The 21,579-nt window shown below is 39.1% G+C and overlaps 1 long non-coding RNA gene across 1 annotated transcript; it reads left to right on the forward strand.

Annotated features, from left to right (window-relative positions):
- Nucleotides 1–684: 684 nt before the first annotated feature.
- On the forward strand, nucleotides 685–21,110 carry LOC140893607 (uncharacterized). The gene is made up of 4 exons (XR_012153216.1): nucleotides 685–1,496; nucleotides 19,721–19,822; nucleotides 19,976–20,110; nucleotides 20,974–21,110. It is a non-coding gene; the product is annotated as an uncharacterized lncRNA (long non-coding RNA).
- Nucleotides 21,111–21,579: the final 469 nt, after the last annotated feature.

Genomic DNA, 21,579 nt, shown 5'->3' on the forward strand with positions numbered 1-21,579 from the left:
TAAGGGCATTGATAAGAGGAGCGATTTTGTAACCGATGGTTAAAGTTCTGGAGCGGTTAAAAACCGCTCTTAAAATTCAAAAAAACCGCTTCTATACGATGGTTAAAGTTCTGGAGCGGGTTGGCCCATCTAGGCCCACCTTTTGTTGGGTTGAAAAAATTTCAACCCAACCCACTTAACCTGTGTGGCGGGCCGGGCCAACCCGACGGGCCTAACCCAAATTGACGGCTCTACCTATGATGATCTTATGTAGATCAATCTCAATCCTGAGTAATCATAGACTCTTTGTTTGCATTAATTAGTCTCTTGATTTGTTCGTTAAAAGTTATTTTAAACAAGAAAATCCTGAATCAACAACACTAAAAAGGCAACATTTTTTAGGACAAACTGTTGTCTTTTATCTTTTAACAACAATTTTAACAAAAACTGTTGTCTTTGGGAGTTTTTTTAAATTAAAGACAACATTTTTTAAAAAACAGTTGTCTTTAATTACAAAAACGCTCATAGACAACAATTTTGGTTAAAACTGTTGTCTTTTTGCGTTCTTTAAGGTAAATAGACAACAATTTTAATAAAAATGTTGTCTTAAATTTGTATTTAAAAAAATTAAATTAAATCGAATATATTAAATAAACGTTAGTCTTTTCCTACATTCATTCTCAAAGATTTCTCGTGGTACACTAATCCAATCTCCAATCCGCCGCCCGTAAACAGGCCGACGACCTGTCGAGAAACCAGTTTCTCTGCCTTGCAACCATCTTGCTTGGGTACCGGCCGTTCTGCCCACTTAGCTGCCGAGAAACAATTATTTTATCTCAGAAAAAGGGTGCCCAAGCCTTGTTGACCCATACTGTAACTTGAATCGTGAGTTTTGGGCGAGATTTTGTGCAACCCGTAACCTTCCTTTTGGCGCCTGGTTCTCGAGGGATTCCGTCGTCCACCGTTGCCGGGTTTGAAAATTGGTCAAGGGCTTTTATTTCCCATGCCATAAAATTTAGTTTTCTACAAAGCATAAATTGTGATTTCTTGCTATCTTGTGTTCGGTTTATTCTCGATTTTATGTCCGATTCTAGCTCATAGTCTCTGCTGTTTTTCCCGTTTGGATCTTTCTTTGGTCTATAGTTTAATTTAAGTAACAATATATATTACTCATTTGTTATTGTTTCCAGCCTTCCGTTCATTATCTGTGAAGCTTTGCTTCTATTCTTAAGTCCATAGTTGGAATGTGATATTTTTGTTAACTTTTAAATCTTGTGGAAAGATCTATTTTCATATGCCGCCACATATTTTTGGATGTTTTTATGTTTTTTACTGAAGTTCGTGTTGTTTCTGTTTCTGTCTAGTATAATGGTGGTGGCATCAGGCATGAGCAGATATGAATATTGTTGATGCGGCTACTACTAGATCATCTCTTATCAAAGGATTTCGGGCATACTCTTGTTTAATATTTCAAACCTCTGACCATCTGAGACAATAATGGAATAGGCTGGAGTTGGGTAAAACTATGACCTCTGTACATATATATGCTTATGAATCTTTCATCTTTTATTCTTGGTTCATCCCACAATATTTTCATTTGATCCTCGCTTTGTTTAAACTATCAAAAAATAATAACTTAATAAAAGTGTAAACGAATGGTTTGTCATGCTCTTATTTAAATAATGATGGGTAATTGGTTGCCATCATTTAATCAAATAGTTCATCTATAAGTGCAACACAACGGGCCAATAAAAGTTATTTTCATTTGCTAATAATGAAAAGAGGAGAATGCGCAGTAGGGTATTGATAAACATGGGAAAACATCACAAATTCAATAAATTATATGTGTTGTCATATGGTGAGTTACCATTTGTTTTCCTATTTTTAAGTGGATTGCAGGTATTAGAATATCCTAGGTTTAAAATTTCAGATGCACAAGAACCGTAATAATTTTCCAAAACATAGGCTTCTGCTTGAACATTATAGTGTAAATGTTGGTGCCTAATACGGTAGGCTTGTTTAACATTATTTTCTATCTAATTTTCACTTTAAAGCATGATCCATTTTTTAAAAAATGATTAAGTTCTTGACTTTATATTAGTTCAAAAGGGAAGTTTAATTATCTGACTACTTTGACGTTCTTGTGTTTTGTTGATATGAAAAGATACTATATGTATTTCTATCATTTTTTTCTTTTCATTTTTTCCAAATATTCTATCTTTTTTTACACTGATCCTCTTTTCTATTCATTTATGATTATTTATGATGGCTAGTATAGTGGAATTCAATATATGATTTTGTAATTTAAATGCAGAAATTTTATGTTGTCTACTCTCTGAAATTCTCTCATGTTTGTTGTAGTGACCCTGCATGGTATCACCTACTAACTGGCAACTAATAGCATGCATTAAACTTAATACATCAAAATAACTTAACAGAGTAAAACGTGCGGAAACAAAACCATAATTTACATATCAGCTTAGTAATAAAATCCAGGCTTAAAATCTGTAGTGATACAACCAAATCGAAACCTTAAACAGTAAACATTATACAGCTATATCGAATCCTGCTGTATAATAAAATCCTCAAGGCTCCTGCTCCCTAGTCCTGCCTTAAACTACCAGCTCCGTCCATCCTGCGACTTGCCCCATGGAATAGGGTGTCCAAGATAACAACTAGGACGTGAGCACTAACGCCCAGTACATAGGCATGAGTAAACATATGTATATAATGCATGCAACATGATGACTGGTACAGGGTCATCTGAAAGTCATGCTCAGAACCGGCGCCACATGAATGCTTCCACCGCACGGATCAACCTCTGGGTGCAACCACACTCGTCCAGTACACCAGAGTAGACAGACATAAATACCCCCGCCGTCACGGTACTCTCAGTGACAGACTATCGAGTATAGAGCTGAGCGGCTCTATAGTCAGGTATAACAAGGTATAGGCTCAACGTGTATATGCACATGACATATGAATATAGAAAGCGGTAAATCATATCTCATGCCATATAATAATGCCAAATAAATGCAACATATAAACATGTATACTCGCTGGCAATCTCAGTCAATGTGTACGTACCTCTAGGCTAGTTCAAGTATAGTAGGATCCTAGGTTCCAAGCCTATATTCAAAAATTCACCGTATGACTACATAAATTCTATAAGCCTTAACTAAGCTAATAAGTACTCCCAAAACATAAATAGATTCCCGGACCATACCTTCGTCCGTAGTTAGCCCTTTGGAGTCGCTAGTCCCGGATGACTATAACCACACCTTGGTTATTCCAGAACCTTTATTATAACCGATAGGGCCCTCAAGTGTATATCTCACACTATATAACTGAAGAAAGAATCTCGGGAATTCGTATTTCAAAATGAAATCGAACAAGCCCTATTTATAGGCAAAATTCCCGGCCAGGATCGAAACTTTCGATTTTGGGATCGGAGCTTCCGATCCAGCTCATTGCGTGCATGCAAGACACGCCAGGATCGGAACTTCCGATCGGGCGATCGGAGCTTTCGATCTGCTCTACGTTCAACACTTGTCAAAACTCGCGGCTGAGTCATCGAGCATTACTGGCAGCTGGAGATCGGAACTTCCGTTCCAGGATCGGAACTTCCGATCTCTGTGCTTCCGCTGAGCTTCCAAAGTGGCTGGGATCGGAGCTTCCGATCTGGGTTCGGAGCTTCCGATCCGGCCCAAAGTCAAAAGCCCAAATTCTCTTCCGAAGTCCAATAACACTCCGAAATTGATTAATTACCAACCCTTAATCATGTTTAACATATTATTATTATCTTAAAATGAGTTCTAGGTTACTACATTCTCCCCACCTTTAGATATTTTGTTCGCGAAATAATATCTAAAGACAAATCAAGATAACAATATGAAACATCAAACCATGTTTTATTACAACAACTGTAATTACATCTTACATGGTAAATCAAAAGTACAAAGCAAACAACTCAGGATATTCCGCTTGCATACGACTCTCAGTTTCCCAAGTTGCTTCTTCAACGCCTCGGCGCTGCCACTGTACCATCACAAGTGGTATAGTCTTGTTCCGAAGAACTTTCTCCTTTCTGTCTAGGATACGGATTGGTCGTTCAACAAAAAACAGATCTGGCTCTAGCTGAATATCAGTAGACTGAATCACATGAGATTCATCAGCTATGTACTGTCGAAGCAACGATACGTGAAAAACATTATGTATACTGGAAAGATTTGGCGGTAACGCCAGACGATATGCAACATCTCCGATCTTCTCCAGTATCTGGAAAGGTCCAATAAAACGAGGAGACAACTTGCCTTTCACGCCGAATCTCATCACCTTCCTGAAAGGTGATACTCGAAGGAACACATATTCACCAGGCTCAAACTGAAGTAGCCTGCGACGAATATTAGCATAACTGGCTTGTCTATCTTGAGCAACTTTGATCCTATGCTTGATCAAATCTACCTTGTCTAAAATCTGTTGCACCAATTCAGGACCCTCGACTTGTCGTTCCCCGACTTCATTCCAGAATAACGGAGTACGACACCGTCGACCGTACAATGCCTCGAAAGGTGCCATATCAATACTACGATGATAACTGTTATTGTAGGCAAATTCGATCAAATGTAACTGATCCTGCCAAGATAAGCCAAAATCCATGACAGAAGAACGTAGCATATCCTTCAGCGTACGAATCGTCCGCTCTGACTGCCCTTCAGTCTTCGGATGATATGCAGTGCTCAAACTTAGAGTGGTACCCAACGCCTCTTGAAAACTACCCCAAAAACGAGAGGTAAATCGCGGGTCTCTATCACTGACTATGCTCACTGGAATCCCATGTAATCTCACTATCTCCTGGATGTATAAACGTGTCATGCGATCATAATAATACTCCCGGTTATAAGGAATAAAGTGTGCTGATTTCGTCAAACGATCAACGACAACCCAGATAGCATCACACTGACGTGATGTCATAGGCAAGTGGGTAACAAAATCCATAGTCACGTGCTCCCACTTCCATTCGGGAATCTCAAGATTCTGCAGTAATCCACCTGGTCGTCGGTGTTCAGCCTTGACCTGTTAACAAACCAAACATCTAGAAACAAATTGATACACACTCCTCTTCATCCCTTTCCACCAGAAACTAGTTCGCAAGTCCTTATACATTTTCATGCTATCAGGATGAACTGATAATCGACTCCTGTGAGCTTGAGAAAGAATATTATTCTTGAGCTCCGCAACATTAGGTACAACCACTCGATTAGATAAGCACAATAAACCATCTGCCTGAAAATGGAATCTAGATGTATTAACTCCATTGGCTAAACGTGCCAAACGCTGAGTCTTAACATCAGATATCTGAGCATCTCTGATCCGAGAATACAATGCTGGCTCAGACAAAATAGTATACAACCGAATCTCATTCCTCCTTTTCTTGTGCTTGAGCGTAAAACTCAATGAACAGCACTCTTGAATCATATGAGATACTTTACTAGTCTGAAGTGCAGAAAGTTGTTGGAACACGGTCGTTCTCCGGATCGAAAAAGAAAGTGATACCCGGTGCAGCGGAAGTTTTAAATTTTTATATGGAACGATTCCATATGGGTATCAAATTCCTATGATTAAAATTGATAATATAAAATTTAAACAATATAAATTTTACCTTAAAATCTCGAAACGAGATTATGGACACCAACAGATTAAAGTGCTCTTGTTGTATATCCCAGGAACTAATGAACGAACAATTCTTCAATCAGGTCCACGAACAGAAGTTTAATCCCTCTGATAGACTGCACTAGAAAGTCTATCAGAAGTTTCTACGAAGAGATAGAACAGATATGATCTGCTAATTCAGATTGCAAATTCGAAATTCGCAGACTGAAAATTCTCTAAGACAGAGAGAGAGGGGGCGGCCGAAATTCCTAGACTGGAGGCTAGGGTTTTCGAAAAACTGAGTGTAAGTTATATGTAATTTTTGTACTGCAATAACTTATTTATAATGTGGGCTGCTAACAGCTTAGGGCCCATTAGTCCTAAGTTCAAGCCTGACAAGCAAAGCCCGCATGTTCAGAAATTAATATAAAATTCATCGTGACTCAGATTGATAAACCAATTTCACCAATGTGCACAGAAAACATTTCTGCATCTTTTAAAGTCAAGATAAATTTTCTGAATCCGAATTCAGTGGTTTCCAAAAATGTCCATCACTATGTCATTTTAGGAAATCTTACTCCCTCTACTCTTAAATAAGAAGTCCCACTTCTTTATTCACTAAATTTAACTCTTTAAATTTAATTATCTCAACGGGGATTAAAAATCCATTACTTGTGTGACCCTCAATGGTTCAGGGATACAGCTAGCCGTGGGCTCACAACTCCTTGTGACTCGGAACAACAATTTCCGACTTGCCCATCGAATCATGGTAAGAGCGCCTAGCAACATCGCCCCATGATTCCCTAGGTATCACTGATAGTGCCTGCAAGAACCAATAGATTTTGGTTAGCATACAGTACGGTCCCTTCATCCATATATCCCGATCGAATCAACAACCATTGGTAAATCGAGAGTCGTTCGAGATTCGATAACTATGCAATGCATCTTGAAGATCAAATAGTGACATCGCATGTGCTACTAAGAAACCATTTCTTAAAACACATCATGTACTCTGGCCAGAGATTCGTCACACTAATATCTCCTCAGATTGCATAGGATATCCACACTCGCAAGTATGTGGTGAATCCTTGACAACAAAGCATCGACTCCTATATGTGTCATAACTGTACCCAATCCCGACACCTGATGACCCCAATAGAGTCGGTAAACGAGTCAAAGTACAGTACTAGCATATAGAGTCTCAATGATGTTTCAAGTAGTAAGGACTAATGGTGTACAACCAAAACCGCGGACTTTATCCACTCGATAAGTGATAACCACTTGGAAAGTCCAGATAGGGTAGTTCGATCATTCATCGTATGAATATCCATTTGCATGCTTTGAACATCTCTATGTTCCATACCAATGAAACGTGGTACTCGGCATCGCAAATGCTAGTCTCAATCTCGAGCGATCCTTATCCTTATTAACGGACGACTCAATTGACTAGGAACTGTTTAGAATATACAGTGACTTTGAGATGTGTTTCATGATAGCCATCCCCATGTGCTACCACATCTTACATACACTATATTATATTCAAGGTCTTCATCTAAACATCCTATAGTATGTCACAACATAATAATATGATAAAAGATAAAGTTAATGCCATTATAAAAGTGTAAATTATATTAAACAAAAGATTGTTTATACATAGAGTCATAAAAGCCCTTAGCCACAAGTTGGCTCACCGGGCACCCACTCTTTCAATCTCCCACTTGCCCTAAAGCCAACTAGTCATACTACGTAGTCTCATTGCTTCGTGATGTTTGTCAAATAATGGTCCTGGAAAGGGCTTAGTAAGTGGATCAGCGATATTGTCTGCAGAGGCCACTCTCTCGACAGTGATGTCTCCTCTTTCCACGATCTCCCGGATGATGTGGTATTTCCTCAGTACGTGTTTGGATCTTTGATGAGACCTTGGTTCTTTTGCCTGAGCAACGGCACCCGTGTTGTCACAGTACACCAGGACTGGACCAACAGCTTCAGGAATAACGCCCAACTCTTGGACGAAATTCCTCATCCAAACGGCCTCTTTAGCAGCAGCTGATGCCGCAATGTATTCTGCCTCAGTGGTGGAATCCGCTGTGGTATCCTGCTTGGAACTCTTCCAAGAGACAGCACCGCCATTGAGCATGAACACAAATCCAGAGGTTGACTTCGAGTCATCCACGTCACTTTGGAAGCTAGAGTCGGTATAGCCTTCCAATTTCAGTTCTCTTCCTCCATAAACCATGAATACATTCTTAGTTCTTCTCAAGTACTTAAGAATATCCTTCACGGCTTTCCAATGCATTTGACCGGGATTGGCTTGATATCTGCTCGTGACACTCAGAGCAAATGCCACATCCGGTCTGGTGGATATCATCCCATACATGATACTCCCTATGGCTGACGCATATGGTATGTGTGTCATTTTCTCTATCTCTTCGTCAGTCTTGGGACACATAGACTTGGATAGAGAGACTCCATGACACATAGTAGATGTCCTCTCTTGGACTCATCCATTGAAAACCTTTTCAATATAGTGTCGATGTAGGTAGCTTGAGTAAGTCCTATCATTCTCTTAGATCTATCTCTATAGATCTGTATCCCTAGAATATAGGACTCCTCACCCAAATCCTTCATCGAGAATCTACCTGATAACCATATCTTTGTTGACTGCAACATCCCTACATCATTCCCAATGAGTAAGATGTCATCAACATAAAGTACTAAGAATGTCACAGCATCCTTAACTACTTTCTTGTACACGCACGGTTCCTCCGGGTTCTTGATGAAACCAAAATCCTTTATTGTTTCATCAAATTTCTGGTTCCAACTTCTTGATGCTTGTTTGAGACCATAGATCGATCTCTGAAGCTTGCATACCTTATGCTCGCTTCCCATGGATGTGAATCCCTCGGGCTGCATCATATAGATTTCTTCCTTAATGTTTCCATTAAGAAATGCAGTCTTCACATCCATTTGCCATATCTCATAGTCATACCATGCTGCTATGGCAATAAGAATTCTTATGGACTTGAACATTGCGACTGGTGAAAAAGTTTCATCATAGTCAACTCCTTGTCTTTGAGTATAACCTTTTGCCACCAATCGTGCCTTGTAGGTCAGTACCTTTCCATCAGGCCCAAGTTTTCTCTTATAGATCCATTTACACCCTATTGGAACAATTCCATCGGGAGGATCTACTAAAGTCCAAACTTGGTTTGTATGCATCGAATCTATTTCCGACTGCATAGCTTCAAGCCATAAATTCGAATCTGCATCAGAAATTGCTTTCTTGAAGTTTCTTGGATCACATCCAATGTCGGGTTCACTTTGATCCCCTTCAAGAAGAAAACCATATCTAATAGGAGGCCTAGAAGTCCTCTCGGATCTTCTAGTAATAGGCGTGTCAATCAATGGTTCCTGAGGTGTAGGATCATTATTTTGTATCTTGGGTTCTTCTTGAATTTCTTCGAGTTCCATCATCTTGCCTTTCTTATCCAATAAGAACTCCTTCTCCAAGAAGGTGGCATTCCTTGAAACAAACACTTTTGTTTCAGTAGGATGATAGAAATAATATCCGATTGAATTCTTCGGATACCCTACAAAATAACATAAGGTGGATCGACTATCCAACTTATCTCTCACTGTCTGCTTCACGTAAGCAGGACATCCCCAAATCCTCAAGTACGAATACTTAGGAGCTTTGCCATTCCATAACTCTTATGGTGTTTTGTTCACTGCTTTAGTGTGAACGTTGTTCAACAACAATACCGCCGTTTCAAGAGCATTGCCCCAAAACGAAGGTGGGAGCTCAGTGATGCTCATCATGGATCGAACCATGTCCAACAAAGTTAGATTGCGACGTTTCGAAACACCATTAAGCTGAGGTGTCATAGGAGGAGTCCACTGAGAGAGAATCCCATTCTCTTTTAGATAGTTCAAAAACTCGGTACTCAAGTATTCTCCACCTCGATCTGATCGAAGTGCTTTAATCCTCTTACCTAGTTTGTTTTCTACTTCAGCCTTGAATTCTTTGAACTTTTCAAATGATTCAGACTTATATTTCATCAAATATAAGTACCCATACCTAGAATAATCATCAGTAAAGGTAATGAAGTAGGTGTGACCAAATTTGTACCAATACTAAATGGTCCGCAAACATCCGTATGGATCAAATCCAATAGATTTTGACTACGCTCAGGTTTTCCTTTGAAAGGAGATTTAGTCATTTTTCCTTTCAGGCAGGACTCACAAGTAGGTAGAGAGTTAATATCAGACATATCAAACATGCCCTCTCCCACTAGCTTGTTCATCCTCCTTGATGAAATATGACCTAGCCTAGCATGCCAAAGATTTGCCGGGTTTTGACTATCGATTTTTCTTTTGTTCGTTGTTACCGGTTTATCAACATAATTTATTGGAACGTATTTTAATTTTAAGTTATATAGATCGTTTTCAAGTTGTCCATTTCCAATCAAACATTCATTCTTGTAAATATTGCAAATCCTATTCACAAAATTGCAAGAAAAACCATCTCTATCAAGCATAGAAACAGAAATAATGTTTTTAATCAAGTCTGGAACAAATAAAACATCTCTCAAAAGTAACTTAAAATCGTTCTGCAAAATTAAATAAACGTCTCCCACAGCTTTGGCTTCAACTCTAGAACCATTTCCGAGCCTCAGCTGGGTCTCACCCATTCTAAGCTTGCGACTTCTTGTCATCACCTGCAAATCATTGCAAATGTGAGATCCACATCCGGTATCCAATACCCAAGAATTAGTATTAAGTGAAACATTTATTTCAATATAAAACATACCCTTCGCAGTTCGCAACTGCTCTAGATATTTCTTGCAGTTACGTTTCCAATGACCGGGTTTCTTGCAGTGATGGCAAACATCCTTGGACTTTTCCATGTTTGAAGCCTTTGTCTTGTTCTTCTTCTCGGGTCCGGTTTTTTTGGATGGGGCAGAACGTTTCTTACCCTTTGTACTTGGCCCCTTCTTAGCAGAAGAAGAGGAGCCCACCAAGAGAACCGGTTTATCCTTCTTTAAAGTGGCTTCATAAGTTACAAGCATATTGACCATCTCTTCAAGGGAGGCCTCTATCTTGTTCATATTGAAATTCACCACAAAACCGTCAAACGATGAAGGAAGAGAGAGAAGTAATAAGTCCACATTGAGTTCATGCTCCAATACCAATTCAAGCGTTACCAACTTCTGAATGAGCCAAATCACGCGTACCCCATGATCACGGACCGAAGTCCCTTCACGCATGCGACACGTCATTAACTCTTTTACAGTAGCAAACCTTTCAGCTCTCGATTGAGCCCCAAAAAGTTCCTTGAGTTGTACGTGAATGTCAGCAGCATTCACGGTATCCTCAAATCGCCTCTGGAGTTCATCAGACATCGAAGCTTGCATATAGCATTTGGCCTTGATATCATGGTCCCACCATTTATCAAGTTTGGCCAACTCTTCCGGACTTATATCAGCTGGTGCTTCCTTCGGAGGAGATTTTTCTAACACGTAGAACATCTTCTCCGAGGTCAAGACAATCTTCAACTTACGGAACCATTCCGTATAGTTTGCGCCAGTCAGTTTATTTTGTTCGAGAATAGAGAATAGTGGATTGCGCGAATTCATCTTAATGAAATACTGAAAAGAAACAGACAATAATCAGTGATTGTTTAATTAATTTACTAAGACATAAAATAGGCGAAATTTATTTTATGAATCTCACTCCCACTATTTTAACGATTTCACTACCCTCTAGTGAAAACGAGAAACATTTTCTTTAGTGGGAACATGGAGTCCAATTGACAAACTATAGTCCCGAATAATATCAGCCAACCATAATTTTCAAAAGGTAGAGCCCAATTGCTTCCAAAGCAACCTCCATGTTTTTTACCTCATGTCCAATAAGGGCCCAATAATATGACGCCGTTTATTGTGACATGTCAAGATGACCCATCAATATCAAGTTGTGATGGACGGTCGCCATGTGGATCCCCAATAATATGAGCCAATCCCATGGGAGTTCCATCCAACTTACAACATGTGTCGATCCAATGTACAGCTTTCCGACGAATGGGCCCCCCCAATAATATGAGCCAGACCGTATCTGCGGGTAGCATCTCATACATTGATCGTTGATGGAAGGTAGGAACATTTAAACAATATTTAAATTTCCTTTATTTATCTTGATATCAATTTTAAATCATATTTAAAATGAGGGATTTTAATTTTGAAAATTTGTCTCATCATTTAAAATTTGTATTCTTGCGGGATTCATACAATTTAGTCTAAACATGCATACAACGATAATATCATATATTATATTTTAGGAAGATCGATTCCATTACTAATCGACCCGTGGTTGCCAATCACGAGTCTAAGTCCAATCCTAGGTGATATGCAAGTATGCAACGCAATCCTATTACATTGTGCTTTCAATTTATATTTCTTCAGTCTTTATCATTGCTTGCTGGTCCCACCTCCATCTTCAAAAACTCCCACTATTTCTAGTGAATTTACAATAAATTACTATGACAAATAAAGGGATACATTGTAGGGGTGGGAACGGGCCATAAACCAGGCCCACTTTTATTACAAATGATAAAATCAAATTTGGGCCATAAACCAGACCCATTAATAAAACCCAACAATCAATAATAAAGTCAAATGTAAACAACCTAACATACACCTATAATATTGGTCATGGCAATCGATCATCCTTATCCAATAATATTTAATTCAAAAATTAATTTATTGGATATCATACAATGGCAATAAATATAAATAGATAAAATCATATTTCATACATAAAATCTTATTTTATATATAAAATCATATTTTATCTAGTTTATCCATAAAATCATATTTTACATATAAAATCCAATTTTATACATAAAATCATATTTTATTATCAATTGTACCAAAATTAATAATTAAAGATTTAATTTATGGGATTAAATTTATAAATTTCCAAAATTCAAAATTTATCCAAAAATTAATTTTCTTAAAAATTTTGGGCTCAAACAATTTTGACCCATTGCCTCGTTGACCAACTGAAATAATTTTCAATCGGGCCAAAAACTGGGCCCAAAACCATTTTGGGCTAGAATTCATAATTCACGAAAAAATTTAATTTTTAATAATAAAAAAATTTCTGGGCAGCCCGGGACAATCCCGGGCTGCCCGCCCGTCGCTGGGCTGGACTCGTCCAGCCCAGCCGCTGGGCCGCTCCATGCGGCCCAGCTGCGCGGGCTAGGGCAACGCTTGCCCTAGCTTGCGCAGGGCTGCTGCGTGCAGCCAGGGCTGCTCGTTGCCTTCGGGCAGCGGGCAGCCCGAAAATATTTTTTTTTCTTTTCCGTTTTATTTTTCTGAAAAATCGAGGCTTTGTACAATCGATAAAATTTTAATCGTAAAATCCGAGAACAGCCTGGCTCTGATACCACTGTTGGAACACGGTCGTTCTCCGGATCGAAAAAGAAAGTGATACCCGGTGCAGCGGAAGTTTTAAATTTTTATATGGAACGATTCCATATGGGTATCAAATTCCTACGATTAAAATTGATAATATAAAATTTAAACAATATAAATTTTACCTTAAAATCTCGAAACGAGATTATGGACACCAACAGATTAAACTGCTCTTGTTGTATATCCCAGGAACTGATGAACGAACAATTCTTCAATCAGGTCCACGAACAGAAGTTTAATCCCTCTGATAGACTGCACTAGAAAGTCTATCAGAAGTTTCTACGAAGAGATAGAACAGATATGATCTGCTAATTCAGATTGTAAATTCGAAATTCGCAGACTGAAAATTCTCTAAGACAGAGAGAGAGGGGGCGGCCGAAATTCCTAGACTGGAGGCTAGGGTTTTCGAAAAACTGAGTGTAAGTTATATGTAATTTCGGTACTGCAATAACTTATTTATAATGTGGGCTGCTAACAGCTTAGGGCCCATTAGTCCTAAGTTCAAGCCTGACAAGCAAAGCCCGCATGTTCAGAAATTAATATAAAATTCATCGTGACTCAGATTGATAAACCAATTTCACCAATGTGCACAGAAAACATTTCTGCATCTTTTAAAGTCAAGATAAATTTTCTGAATCCGAATTCAGTGGTTTCCAAAAATGTCCATCACTATGTCATTTTAGGAAATCTTACTCCCTCTACTCTTAAATAAAAAGTCCCACTTCTTTATTCACTAAATTTAACTCTTTAAATTTAATTATCTCAACGGGGATTAAAAATCCATTACTTGTGTGACCCTCAATGGTTCAGGGATACAGCTAGCCGTGGGCTCACAACTCCTTGTGACTCGGAACAACAATTTCCGACTTGCCCATCGAATCATGGTAAGAGCGCCTAGCAACATCGCCCCATGATTCCCTAGGTATCACTGATAGTGCCTGCAAGAACCAATAGATTTTGGTTAGCATACAGTACGGTCCCTTCATCCATATATCCCGATCGAATCAACAACCATTGGTAAATCGAGAGTCGTTCGAGATTCGATAACTATGCAATGCATCTTGAAGATCAAATAGTGACATCGCATGTGCTACTAAGAAACCATTTCTTAAAACACATCATGTACTCTGGCCAGAGATTCGTCGCACTAATATCTCCTCAGATTGCATAGGATATCCACACTCGCAAGTATGTGGTGAATCCTTGACAACAAAGCATCGACTCCTATATGTGTCGTAACTGTACCCAATCCCGACACCTGATGACCCCAATAGAGTCGGTAAACGAGTCAAAGTACAGTACTAGCATATAGAGTCTCAATGATGTTTCAAGTAGTAAGGACTAATGGTGTACAACCAAAACCGCGGACTTTATCCACTCGATAAGTGATAACCACTTGGAAAGTACAGATAGGATAGTTCGATCATTCATCGTATGAATATCCATTTGCATGCTTTGAACATCTCTATGTTCCATACCAATGAAACGTGGTACTCGGCATCGCAAATGCTAGTCTCAATCTCGAGCGATCCTTATCCTTATTAACGGACGGCTCAATTGACTAGGAACTGTTTAGAATATACAGTGACTTTGAGATGTGTTTCATGATAGCCATCCCCATGTGCTACCACATCTTACATACACTATAGTATATTCAAGGTCTTCATCTAAACATCTTATAGTATGTCACAACATAATAATATGATAAAAGATAAAGTTAATGCCATTATAAAAGTGTAAATTATATTAAACAAAAGATTGTTTATACATAGAGTCATAAAAGCCCTTAGCCACAAGTTGGCTCACCGGGCACCCACTCTTTCAAAAGTCTCACCTGCCGACTCAAGGCATCAGCAGTAAGATTGGCAGAATCTGGATGATATTTGATTTCACAATCATAATCTTTCAGAAGATCCATCCAGCGTCTCTGTCGCATATTCAACTCCGCCTGAGTGAATAAATACTTCAAACTCTTATGATCCGTGAATATCTCAAATTTCTCGCCATAATAATAATGCCTCCAAATCTTGAGTGCAAATACAATGGCGGCTAACTCGAGATCATGCACTGTATAGTTAGTCTCATGCGTCTTCAACTGTCGAGAAGCATAGGCAATAACATGTCCATGCTGTGTCAGAACACATCCTAACCCCTGACCAGAGGCATCAGTATAAACAACATAACCTCCTGATTCATAAGGTAGAGCTAGCACAGGTGCAGTAGTAAGACGTCTCCGCAGCTCGTGAAATGACTCCTCACAATCCGAGGACCATATGAAGGCAACATCTTTCCGTGTAAGCTGAGTCAAAGGCCTGGCCAACTGTGAAAAATTCTCGATGAACCGACGGTAATATCCAGCTAGACCCAAGAAACTACGAATCTCAGCAACCGTCGTCGGACGAGACCAGTTCAGCACTGCCTCTATCTTACTAGGATCAACAGATATCCCTTAATTAGAAATCACATGACCGAGAAACACTACTCGATCAAGCCAGAATTCACACTTGCTTAATTTTGCATACAGCTGCTTATCTTGTAACGTCTGTAAAATAATCCTCAAATGTTGTGCATTCTCATCCTTGTCATGAGAATAGACAAGAATATCATCAATGAAGACGATGACAAATCTATCCAGATATTCTCGAAATATCTGATTCATCAGATTCATGAAGACTGCCGGTGCATTCGTCAAACCGAATGGCATCACCAGAAATTCATAATGCCCGTATCTGGTCCTGAAAGCAGTCGTAGATATATCTGAGTCTCGTACCCGCATCTGGTGGTATCCAGATCTCAAATCTATCTTCGAGTAAACAGAATTACCCTGTAGTTGATCGAATAGATCATCAATCCGCGGCAAAGGATACTTATTCTTGATGGTGACACGATTCAATTGCCTGTAATCAATACATAATCGCATCGATCCATATTTCTTCTTGACGAACAAAACAGGTGCTCCCCACCGAGAAACACTCGGACGAATATATCCCTTATCAAGCTGATCCTGTAACTGCTGTTTCAATTCCCTCATCTCTGACGGTGCCAGACGATAAGGTGCTCGGGATATAGGCGTAGTTCCTGGTACTAAATCAATACCAAAGTCAACCTCTCGCACTGGAGGAAAACCAGGAATCTCATCAAGGAATACATCAGGAAACTCGCTGACAACCGGTAACTGATCAATACCCGTACTACTCGTGGACATATCAACTGCATAGATGAGGTAGCCCTCCCCACCTGACTCCAAGACATTACATGCCTTCAGAGCCAAAACAAGTGGCATCGGAGGTCGCGCACCCTCACCATAAAAATACCAGCTATCACCCTCAACCGGATGAAACTGTACCAGACGCTGATAACAATCCACAGTAGCATGATACAAAGTCAGCATATCTATTCCCAAGATACAGTCAAAATCTGCCATCGCTAATATCATTAAATTAGCTGCTAACACATTACCCTCAAACTCTATAAGGCAACCCATCACTAGACGCTTAGTTACTATCTCTTGCTCCAACGGAGTAGATACAACTAAATTCATATCTAATGATACATAAGATAATCTATGTCTCTTAAAAAAGCGACTAGAAATAAAGGAATGCGATGCTCCAGTATCAATTAAAACAAGTGCAGGAATACCACATAACAGAAAAGTACCTGCCAACATGCGATCGCTTCCCTCAGTAGCCTGCTCCTGAGACAGAGCAAACACCTGCCCTTGAGTCTGGGAACGATAACCAGAAGAACTCTGTGGTGCTGGCTGCTGATGTGGAACAATAGAAGCCTGAGATCCAACCTGGGATCCTGATCCACTAGCAAAACCCATGCGCTGAGGACAATCTCTCCGCAGATGTCCCTGCTGACCGCAAATATAACAAGCACCAGTAGCTCTCCGACATGAAGTTGCAGGATGCTTCCATCCACAATGACTACAAAACTCCTCCTTCTTCTTCTTCTTCCCAAAACGGAACATACCTCGTGAACCACGAGATCCAGATGAAGTAGTAGGAGTAGAAGAAGACGTAGGTCCAGATTGCACAACAGATTGAGCTCGAGGCTCAAAAGATCCACTAGGCTGTGCTGGCATCATCAACTGTGCCCGCCTGTTGCTAGTCTCCACAAGACGGCAACGGTTCACCAAAGTCTCAAAAGATACCGGGTCATCACAGACGACAACCTGTTAGTAGATATCTTGGTTCAAACCTTGTAGAAAGATATCATACTTCGATGCATCACTCTCATTGATATGAGGACTGAAAGGTAACAGATCAAAAAATCGTTGCTGATATTGATCAATAGTCATTGATCCTTGCCTTAGAGTAAGCAACTCCATCGATCAGGCTTGGCGAACAGCCGGAGGAAAATACAATTTCTGGAACTCCCGACAGAAATCCCCCCAAGTCACCTGTCCTCTCTCAGTACGTGCCTGAGCAGCTTTGGCATCCCACCAAAAACGTGCTCGATCCTCTAGAACTAATTCTAGAAATTCCAATTTCTGATCCTCAGTACAATCGAAAGCACGAAAAGTACTCTCGAGTTTAGACATCCAACTCCTCGCCTGTTCAGGATTCTCGCCTCCCACCAAAGGTTTCGGTCCTACTTGCATGAACTTATTGATAGAGTAGCGACGTCTACCCTCATGATGATGATGATGATCATCCTGATGATGATGGCGATGATGATGATGACCACCTCCCTGGCCAACACTACCGTGACTCTCGTCAGCCATATCCTGAAAAGAATTGCACATTAAAATCCCAAATGCGCAAGAATTACTCAAGACTAAACTAAATCCAAAGTACTAATCCCAAAATCTAAGCATGCTCTGATACCAAAAATGTAGTGACCCTGCATGGTATCACCTACTAACTGGCAACTAATAGCATGCATTAAACTTAATACATCAAAATAACTTAACAGAGTAAAACGTGCGGAAAAAAAAACCATAATTTACATATCAGCTTAGTAATAAAATCCAGGCTTAAAATCTGTAGTGATACAACCAAATCGAAACCTTAAACAGTAAACATTATACAGCTATATCGAATCCTGCTGTGTAAGAAAATCCTTAAGGCTCCTGCTCCCTAGTCCTGCCTTGAACTACCAGCTCCGTCCATCCTGCGACCTGCCCCATGGAATAGGGTGTCCAAGATAACAACTAGGACGTGAGCACTAATGCTCAGTACATAGACATGAGTAAACATATGTATATAATGCATGCAACATGATGACTGGTACAGGGTCATCTGAAAAGTCATGCTCAGAACCGGCGCCACATGAGTGCTGCTACCGCACGGATCAACCTCTGGGTGCAACCACACTCGTCCAGTACACCAGAGTAGACAGACATAAATGCCCCCGCCGTCGCGGTACTCTCAGTGACAGACTATAAAGTATAGAGCTGAACGGCTCTATAGTCAGGTATAAAAAGGTATAGGCTCAACGTGTATATGCACATGACATATGAATATAGAAAGCGGTAAATCATATCTCATGCCATATAATAATGCCAAATAAATGCAACATATAAACATGTATACTCGTTGGCAATCTCAGTCAATGTGTACGTACCTCTAGGCTAGTTCAAGTATAGTAGGATCCTAGGTTCCAAGCCTATATTTAAAAATTCACCGTATCACTACATAAATTCTATAAGCCTTAACTAAGCTAATAAGTACTCCCAAAACTTAAATAGATTCCCGGACCATACCTTCGTCCGTAGTTAGCCCTTTGGAGTCGCTAGTCCCGGATGACTATAACCACACCTTGGTTATTCCAGAACCTCTATTATAACCGATAGGGCCCTCAAGTGTATATCTCACACTATATAACTGAAGAAAGAAACTCGGGAATTCGTATTTCAAAATGAAATCGAACAAGCCCTATTTATAGGCAAAATTCCCGGCCAGGATCGGAACTTCTGATTACGGGATCGGAGCTTCCGATCCAGCTCATTGCGTGCATGCAAGACACGCCAGGATCGGAACTTTCGATCGGGCAATCGGAGCTTCTGATCTGCTTACGTTCAACACTTGTCAAAACTCGCGGTTGAGTCATCGAGCATTGCTGGCAGCTGGAGATCGGAACTTCCGTTCCAGGATCGGAGCTTCCGATCTCTGTGCTTCCGCTAAGCTTCCGAAGTGGCTGGGATCGGAGCTTCCGATCTGGGTTCGGAGCTTCCGATCCGGCCCAAAGTCAAAAGCCCAAATTCTCTTTCGAAGTTCAATAACACTCCGAAATTGATTAATTACCAACCCTTAATCATGTTTAACATATTATTATCTTAAAATGAGTTCTGGGTTACTACATTTGCTTTGTTTCAATTTCTTTTACTATCTCATTTGGTTATAAGTACACATGAGTACCTGCTGTTGTTTGACAATGGCCACCTTTTTCTGCAAGTTACATTCTCACAATCGGATTGTTGTGCCACACTTATGTAAACACACTGATAATGTAGCAATTTACCTATTGGGTCATTAAGTAGAGTTCGGGAAGGAAAATGGACCTGACATATGAAACATTCCATAAGAGAGCTAGGGTGATGGTGGTAGTTGTGGTCTGGTTATTTATATTCTTTATTGCTCGATTATGATCTCCTCCAATTGTTTCAGGCAATGCATGTTGCTCCAATGTATATTGCCGAAACAACTCCAAGTTAAATATGGGGACTGCTAATTTCCCTTAAGGAATTTTTTATTGTTCTTGGGATGCTTGTAAGTATCAAGTTTCTTGAGAGAGATTCTATACTTGCATTTGAAGTGTCTATTTCATCGAATTTTTTTGTTGGCTATGAACATGCCTTTTGTGTAATGTTAACTTCATATATATCATTAGAATTTGTATTAAATGCCTGAATTTTGTTGTAGATGGGCTATATAGCCGGTAGTCTTTTGGTCGAGACAGTTTCAGGCTAGCGCATCATCTATGCAATTAGTTCCCCTTTGTCACTCATCATGGGGATTGGGATGTGGTGGCTGCCCTAAGAAAGCTCAGGCCAACTGGTAATTCGCTGCTAATTTACTGAATTAGAGATTAATCGTGTATTTCCAGGATTTATTTCGAATTCCTAGCTTGTATTTTGAGTATTTTTAGATTATAGAATTGATTAAATGGATATTTGGAGATTAAGCTGCATTAGAATAATTGATATGCTAGTTTTGAATTCATAGGTAATTTTTTGAATATTCCACTTGTAAAATTCAATTATTTCGAATGTTAAAAATTGTATTATGTTTTCAACTTTCGCATGGTATTGCAGAATATGACATGAATGTCTTTACATGTGAGTTGACTGAAGAATTTTTGTTCATTTTTCATGTCGTTTCACTTGTTTCCTCTGTGTCCAGATGTATTAAACAAATAGCCAGTGATTTACTCTGAAAGATGGCTACTGCTTTACTGATTGCACAAAAAAAAAAAAAAAGCTTCATGATAATAGAATTACATATGCAACTCCTTTTAGTTTTTTTCTCTCGAAACGTATATTGATTGGGTGATAGCTTGGTAATAATATAGTGTATTATTATGACCCAACTGCTCATAAGAACTTTGTGTTTGCTCTTGGTATATGGAAATAATATGTTTTTATGTACTCAATGAGTGATTTTTCATTGTTTCCTCCACAAGGAATATCTGGTTTGAGCACTGCTCTGTTCTTCCTATTTTATTTTTTCATATCCACATGATTTGCCTTTTCCAAGTTAATCTAATGCAAAATTTGATAAATTTTTTCAACAATATCGAAGAATCGAGGATTTGCGACAAAAGATTGATAACTTATTGATTAACTGCTGATAACTAATGAATTTTATGCTTGTATGAGAATATTATAATTGTGTAACTACGTGAAATTTGATATTTGTAGGTTGAAAAGGAGTCTTTGCATGATTGAATTAAACAAGTTCAAGAAAATATTGAAGAAAGCTGTTTGAGAAGATGAATGTTGGGTAGATCCATTCCAGCAACCATTAGAATAGGTTCGAGTTATTAAATGAACTCTTTATACGGTCTGAATACGTATTCAAAATGTTGTAAATATTATTTTCGAATGTTGGAAAATTGTATATTAAATTTTATTTTTGAATTTTGTATTTTAAATTATTTATAACATAAAAAATTTGTATATTAAATTTAATTTTTTTTTGTTTTTTTATTTGAAAAAGACAACATTTTTTACATGTTGTGGTAGAGGTTTAAAATTGTTGTAGAAAACCTTGTTGTTAAAAGTCACTTTCAAATACAACAGTTAAAAATTGTTGTCTTTGAGAGAAAAGACAATAGTTTTTAACTGTTGTCTTTGAGCGTGACTTTTAACAACACGGCTTTCTACAACAGTTTTAAACCCCCTACCACAACTGGTAAAAAATGTTGTCTTTAGGAGTTTTTTTTGTAGTGTTAGTAATATACTTAATACTTACTTTTTGGAGAGTCGTCAATACATTGATCATCTGAGAATATGATTAACGGACAC

Source organism: Henckelia pumila, chromosome 3 (genome assembly GCF_033568475.1).
Source record: "Henckelia pumila isolate YLH828 chromosome 3, ASM3356847v2, whole genome shotgun sequence".
NCBI lineage: Eukaryota > Viridiplantae > Streptophyta > Magnoliopsida > Lamiales > Gesneriaceae > Henckelia > Henckelia pumila.